This window comes from Pipra filicauda, unplaced genomic scaffold (genome assembly GCF_003945595.2).
Source record: "Pipra filicauda isolate LSUMZ 115617 unplaced genomic scaffold, ASM394559v2 scaffold411_size619879_pilon, whole genome shotgun sequence".
NCBI classification, from domain to species: Eukaryota; Metazoa; Chordata; class Aves; order Passeriformes; family Pipridae; genus Pipra; species Pipra filicauda.
Genome location: NW_024104545.1, coordinates 443,973 through 451,995, shown reverse-complemented (window position 1 = coordinate 451,995; position 8,023 = coordinate 443,973).

Genomic DNA, 8,023 nt, shown 5'->3' with positions numbered 1-8,023 from the left:
GTTTTACAGCACTTACATTTGTATTGATTTTATAATGAATGCACATGAGATGAGGGAAGTGCTGACTTTTCTTGCTCTGCCATGTTCATTGCAGCTTTTCTTGTCTGAGTGAGGTGCAGTGTCTCACTGAACTATTAAAAAGGACTTACTGCAGTGGAATAAGTTTCTTTTACAGCATAACCATTATACAGCTTTTCTCATAAGACAATAGGTATAACTCATTTAGTGCATTAAGAGAAGAGTGAAACCTGTGATTTAATATTCTTTAGAATGCACAACTTGAAAGAAATTGCAGTTTGGAACACTATTAAAACATCCACAGAGGCACCACTAACAAACATGCTGCCTGTCCCTTCACCCTCAGCCTACACGTAGATTCTGTGGATAAAAGTGACCATGCAAAATCACACTGTGTATGATTCTTCAAGTGACAGTGGTAATGGGTTGGGCTGAAATAAGTTAGTGAAACATTGCCAGTCAGGGCTTTGAGAAGTTTTCCTAGAACATTAGACCGATTTTCTACCTGTGAGGTCTCTTGAAGACGTTATTTATTTAGAGACAGTATGTAAACCACAAGCAGAACAGTCAGCTGGCACTAAGGAAGGGTGATGGCATTACAGTGGTTAATACCACTAGAAATACCATTTGCCACAAGACAATTAATACCAGGTGACAGATAATGTTGAAACTTATTCCCAAGGACTCTGCTTCAGAGACAGCCACCTACCTGATTAGCAGGCCTTGTCAGAACTCACTGCAAGCTGAGAAGAGACAGAATGCTCACACTGAAATATATGAGGGGAAAAAAAATTAAAATATGACATTTTAGCCCTTGAAACGGTTGTTTAGACAATACAGTAAATTAAAAGAAACTTTGACAGCTGTGCACTTTATGCCAAGGAAAAAAAAAATCTTATACTAGTACTACCTGAAAAAATATGCTACTATGCTGTAAGGAGTTACAAATAAAATAAAAAATAAAAAACACCTTTTGGGCTTGACACAGCTGTTACATGAACAGCTGTAAATTCTTGATGGAGATTAGGTCCATCCTGAGAGACTACAGAGCTGAAAAAGAAAGATTTTGTGAATTAGCAATATTTACTCATTTAATCCAGGTCCTCAAACTTTTTACAGAGACTGCTGAAGAAAATCATGACCAAGAAAGCCAGGCCACAACATCACATATGCCACGGTCCATATTTTTCTAGGGCTTTTATAGGTAGCTATTAATTTGCTAAATATTAAAACAACGAGGCAATTTTAACCTACCCAAAACTAGGGAACTTTCCCCGTAAGGATGTGACTGTGGCTTTTTCTCTGCTGCCATTTCAGCACTATTCCCTTTGCAGGGAGGAAGAAGTAGAAGTAGTCTTAATGGAGTAAGTCTATATCGACACATAAAAAGTTTCAAACTTCTGTTGTCCATTCAAGTACTTCACCATTACCAGTTACAGATTAAACTGCTGTCCAGATATACCTTTTGGGGTTTTGAAGCACATACCTCAGATATAGACTGCAGCCTGGTTGGGTCAAAATGTACTTGGTGCCCCATTGTTTCATCTGTATCTCCACCTGGGTTTTTAACACCATCAGCACACTACTTTAGGTCACAAAGACAAGCCTAACTGGACTTCACAGAAGATGGGGGAAGAAAAAACATTATGATCTCTAGAAAATAACTCTCAAAAGCTTTTTAATTTCAAAGTGCCTTTCTTCCTTTTTAAGAGAAGCAGTCCCCTGCCACCTCTCTCAAAGCAACAGGGCAGTTTAAACATGTCCCAGGAGCACAGCAGATGGTAACACAAGCTGTTTTATTCCTGCCACGCGCTGGCAGTGACACCAGCTGTCCTGTTATGCACTCAGGGTTACAGACCAGAGCCTCCTGTGGGGAAACGAGAACATCCTAGAGGGTGCTGAAATATTGTATAAGGACCTTCCAAAAAGATCCACAACTGAGTGATGTGGAATTACAGGGCAGGTATTCTGAAAAGCCTGGAAAATCTGTAATAGCAATTGCTGCCTTGCTAGCCATGGTACCACACTGGTGACTGTGGTCCCTGTCACAGCTACACCCTGCTTGAGTCCTTACAAGGAGGAATACGGGGTTGTTTTTTTCCCTAGATGGAAAGAAGTATATTTTGAACAAGAGTTAGTTATAAAGCTTCATCTTTGTTAAATTTTGCTCGAGGAAAGAATCCCAGAAACTCCACTGTATTGCACAAGGCTCAAAACTTCCAGTTCAAATGCCAAAATATCCCTTCTCTGCACAGTGATTTTAAATTTTTGTCAGGTTCCACCTTTCTATTTTAAGCAGGAACAAGCAGCTTCAATGGTACATAATACTGCAATACTGTGAATTTTGCTCTGGTAAATCTTCCATGGCTTTCTGAGTAAATATGGTCCACCAGTACTGTTTTGACAAGAAAGAAACTTGCAACTCAACTTGTATTTTCTGTACCACTTTAGGCAAGTACTCAGTAAGTCTTTTTTCAGTTGCTGTTACATAGAGAAAGAGAGTAAACCATTACAAGATTCCCCAGGTTCCAAACTAAGGAGATTTCACTGCTAAAATACTTTTCAAGCAAATTATATCCTTCTTTCAACTGACTTGAAAAGAGCTTCCAAGATAGCTTATTTCATAGATAGAAGTTGTTGCAGTAAAACTGATTAAAATGTATTACATTATTTATAGTTCAAAGTTATCTTTGCTTCAGGCAAGGTATTTATACCTTTCATCAGGATTAACTATTTTACCAAGTATTTTTTAAACGTTAAGTCACTCAATTTTAATTCAATCCATTACACCTGTTAAGTCTATTTTGGAGAGATTTCTGAGGATTTATTTCACAATAGATGAGCTTAATGTGTATTTCAACGGGAGACAGGATGGGTGGTTGGACAGATATGATGAGATGATCCATGTATCAGTCTCCTAAAAGAAAAATTTAACCTTAAAAGAGGGAGACACGAAATGCACACACTGGCTGCTACTCAAGGCTTTTTTCAATCTGTCTTCTCCTTCTGTGCACCTGAAAAAAAAATGCTGAAGCAAATTATATTTCCTTTGGGATCACATGTTATTAATGGCTATTAACACACTCAGACTGGTGTGTTTGTCAACAGAGAACTTCACAGAGATGCAGTTACATCAAGAAAGCAATTCCTGTATTGGTTTCCTGCATTTAAACAAAAGGGTCCCAGTATAGCACATGGGCCATCAGGCACTTCTCTATTTACCTCCTATTAGCTGGCAAGGTGACTGTATCAAACTTAGAAACTCGAAATTTTGGTTACATACTGATAAAGAGTCTTTAAAAGATCCTCAGTTTCTCAGATCATTCCTAGAAAGTGCAAAATTCTCGTCCTATAGCCAATACACCATTCATTTTATTTTTTTCTCATACCAAAAAGTACAGCTACATTACATTTCCCTGTGCTGCAGCATTTGCATGTTGATTCTACTTTAAAAGATTTAGGTATTCCTTCAGCAAGTTCCTGCACGCTAAGGAATTTCCACCCCCCTCCCCCCCCAAAGCAAAAAACCCCATCTTCCTCTTTCTTGGAAGTGTTTGATACTAAAAATCAGCCAGACACATTTCTAAAAATGCCAACAGAAGGAATGCTTTTCCCTGCAACTCTTCTGAAGTAAATTGATTTGGTTTGGTAAGCACTACCCACTGCCTTGGTGTCATCTGGAATAAGGAGATACATCCTCTGCTTTGTAAGATCCATGCTAACAAATTACTGTGCATCTTACCTGCCTCCACATTTCTCTGAACAGCTTAATGAGAGAGTTGTTGCTTTGTAAGATCCATGCTAACAAATTACTGTGCATCTTACCTGCCTCCACATTTCTCTGAACAGCTTAATGAGAGAGTTGTTGACTTCAATCTTATTAGGTGTAAACCAGAAGCTGCTTTTGAAAGCTTCTGGCATTTGTTCAATGTTTATTTTGCACGTTGTACACTTAATTTTTCAGCTGAGAAATAAGAAGTGCTATGTTTTGCACAACATTCTCAGGCAGTGTAAAAGAACAGCAGGGTTTACGTGGTCTTTTTGCTTATTCTGTTGTTTTGGAGGAGAGGTTTTCCACTGTTTTCAAGCTCCTTGCCATACAATTTCACTTCATGCAGCAGCATTTGTTTACATTTGCGTGACACATCAAACACACTAAAAGCTCTTTGCCATGTTTTATCAATGTTTCCCAGATTATGTCCTGCTTCCATACTGACAAGCTTGACAAAGGAATTCTTGTCAGATAGTGAATTAACTAGACTCACAAAATTTCTTAAATTTCTGCAGATTGGTTGTATTCTGCTTTTCCCTTGAGGGACAACATGTACATAAAGACATTGAAAATATATTTTCTCTCAGGAAACAACCTGAGCTCTTTAGCAGGTAATAAGAAAAAGCAGTATCTATTGATTATTTTTGAATCCTGCACCTCAGAAAGTAATCCATCATGCCTTGGTTCTTGGGTGATCAGTTTGGATAAGATTCAAATATAGGGGTGAGGTTAAAGTAACAACAACAACAAAAAAAGGCACTTACTGGTCACAGACAGCTCAAGAATCCTAGCTTTGTTAAAAACATTGCTATGAAAGGCTGGTTTTTGAGGGAATAAAAGTTAAATTTGTGTCCATCTTTCAGGAACAGTATATTGGTAACTCACAGCAGATGACATTTCGTTACTCATCCTATTATCCAGCTTTCAGACAGACTCCCAGACTGGATTCCCCGTGTCATCCTACAAACTGTGCTCTGTGTGAGGTGTAACACATCCACCACGCTGAAGTGATCACGCTATCAGTAGCATGAAATTCCTATTGTTTTCTGGGAAGCATTTCACATAATGTGGATAACTTGTTTTTCAAGAATAATTACAGGTTCCTGTGAAAAGCAAAGTTCTCCAAAACTCTGCTATAAACTCTTCAATTAGAAACCAAATATTCCATCAAAATCCCCTTAACGAGTATTTTTCTGATCTTTATCGTAATATCTACCTATTTCCACAAAAAACTCGTTGGCAATAGAGTTACTTCTTGGTATCTCACAATCTTTTCAAGCTGTGGATGGTATCTTTAAAAGGTCTTAAAAACAAATCATGTCAAATTCTCCAATCCCAAATGTGAAAATTTTATTCTAATAGCAATGACTGAAAGACCCTTCCTATATTTTTCTGAATTCTGTCACCTACTCAGTGATCACTTGAAAGGAGTGGACACTAATCAGAATGTTCCTCCCTAGGCCATGAGGCACTATTTAAGTGAAATTATAACGGTTGAGCATTTATTGCTATTATTATACAGAGCCCACTTTGTGTAATACATGTAACTATTTGTACAAAGGAGCATTAAGCAAAGGATTCTCACCCCATTCACAGTTTTCTGTATTGTATCCACTGTTTCCCTCTGAATTCTCTTGCAGCTGGAAGACTCATTAACCTCCTTCTCTGCATACCTGCAACACATATTTTAGACAGAAATGTTTTGTTTTGCTCCAAATAACTGAGTTACTGAGGGGAAAATTATCCTTTTAATGAACATGAAGGTTTTAAAGCACTCTAGCCCACTGCTAAAACAGATATTTTGGACTAGAATATGGTTTGATCCACCACCCTTTGAACAGGCACAGGCCTGCTGTGAGTTCCTACAGCAAAGACTCTGAAGAATAAGGGAAAACCCAGTTCTTATCTAAACAGCCTCTAACAAATTTCAAATAACACACATGAAAAAATATGTTAAAACTTACATGAAGGTGAAGATTTTAATTGGTTGTATTTGACAGTCCACTCCAAGAAGAAAGCGATCTTTGCCTCTGAGCAACGTTGTCAATGCATTCTCAGAGCTAAAACTGAAAACAAGCTGCAAAGGCAAGAAGCAAGAGCCCTCCTTGGTCAGTAACCTTTTCACTGATGGCAGAAATCAGAGAAAAATGACATCACACTTCTTGCATTAATAAGAAGAGTAATAAAATAGAGTTGGGATTAGCATTTGAGAAGCTCAGGCTCGTGGACCAATATGCCTGGTGAAAGTTCTGCCTGACCAATTACGTCTTCACTAAAGTTCCTAAAATAATGAGAACCGAATCTGACATTTAAAGAAAAGAACAAGAACATTTGTCTACTTAATTATGTTAAGCCTGAAAGCACTTCAGTCCTATAGTTTTCCCTTTCATTATGTTATTATATAAGCAGCATTAGAACAAGAGAATATTAGGTCCTATACTTCAGTAACTCCACTTTCTAAAAAGGCCTTCACATTATGTCAGAAGCCAAATAATGCACTCCCTTAGTTTACAGTTCCACTGCTTTGAGTTACTAAAGTACTCAGGTGGGGGGGTTTTGGTTGGTTTTGGGTTGTATTTTTAATTTTTCCCTGGCCCCCATGCACCAGGATAATTAGAGACTGAGAGTACCTGTTGTTACTATAGGTTTCACAATACTTCATTAGAATACCTCGTTAGGTCTGCTTCCCTAATTACACCAGTCACACCAAAGACATTGCCATCACAAGGCTGAGCCTTCCATTATTTTATTTTTTTTTTACCTTGGGAGAAAAATGCCACTAGAATTGCTTCAGCAAGATTCCCTATCCTTTACAGTGAAGGAGGAATTTCACTCAGGTGGGCTGACTTTAATACAAAACACACTAACACAAAAAACTTCCACACAGCAGGAGACAATACAATATTGATTACGGGTGGCTTTGTGGTAGTTTTTTTTAGTTGGTTGTTTTTTATACAGTACAACACTTTCCATGTTTCTACAGAGTGAAATAAATAACAGAATTTTGATATTTAATACCACTTCCGTGACCTCTTTTTTTTACTAAAAAAGTTTTTTTTTAATTTGAGGCTGCAGTAAAATGCAGGTTATTCCGATGGAAAATATTCTTTGATTAAGTATAATCACCTCCAAAAGAAAAGAAAAACTGGTATTACTATATCTCTACAATTTGGTACTTGCTGCTAGAAATACACTTATAATGGAAGTCAGAGCAGCAGAACCGAAGTTAAATTTACTCTTGTTCCCTATAAAAAGTATATACCTTCCTCAAATAAGAAATGTTTTCCAAATTAGAGTATTATGAAGAGGAAACTGGGAGGAAAATAGACTTTCATCCTACTTAGTAAGGGAACACAGCGTGGAAAAAAAAAATCAGTTTTGCAAGCATAAATATTTTTTCTCAAAGCAAAATTGCATAGATTTTACCAACAGGATGCTCTGAACAAATTCCTTAATTCAAATCACCATCTGAGTTAACAAAATCTCTTGTAGGCTGAAATATATAAAAGAACTTTCAAAAGAGGGTTTTGCATAGTCATTTCCCTGCAGGGAAAAACTGGCTGCTTTGATTCCACCATATGGTTCAATCATATTCCACCTCACGAAGCTGTCGCACAGCCAGTAGGAAAAACGGGATAAACAGAAAAAAAAAAGTAGTATTTTCTGTGCCATTATGGTGATGACAGTTTTCTGAATGCTGTTTACTGTGAGCACATGGAGTAACTCAGATGTTTAACAGCTCAGTGTTGTTACATAAAACTGCACACTCGATCAGAAGGCCCTGACAACAAGGCTTCAATTGCTTGTCAGTTATGTATTGTACCTAAAAACTGCAGGTCAAATACAAATTATTATATTTTTAAATGTTGCCATATTTTGGGAAAGAAACACCGATGTGACAGCAAGAAGTAAAACTACATATTGCTAAAAAAAAAGTTTACCTGGGAAACTATGCTTTTTAATTAAAAGCATCAAACCCCAAACTTTCATTGTGAAACAAAAGGGACATATATCCACTATTTTAAAGTAAGCAAAACCAGGTTGACTGCAAAAATAGATCTCTGGGATTTAATGGAGAAGAAAACTTTGCTAAAATAAGTAATTGCAAAATATCTGAGGAACTCAAGCTTAACTGTTAATTATTCATGTTTCTGTTTTCATTTCCAGCTACTCTGGAGCTGCTGATGCTGGCACTCTCTACTAGGTTTAAGCATCCTTTCAGCTCAACTCTGC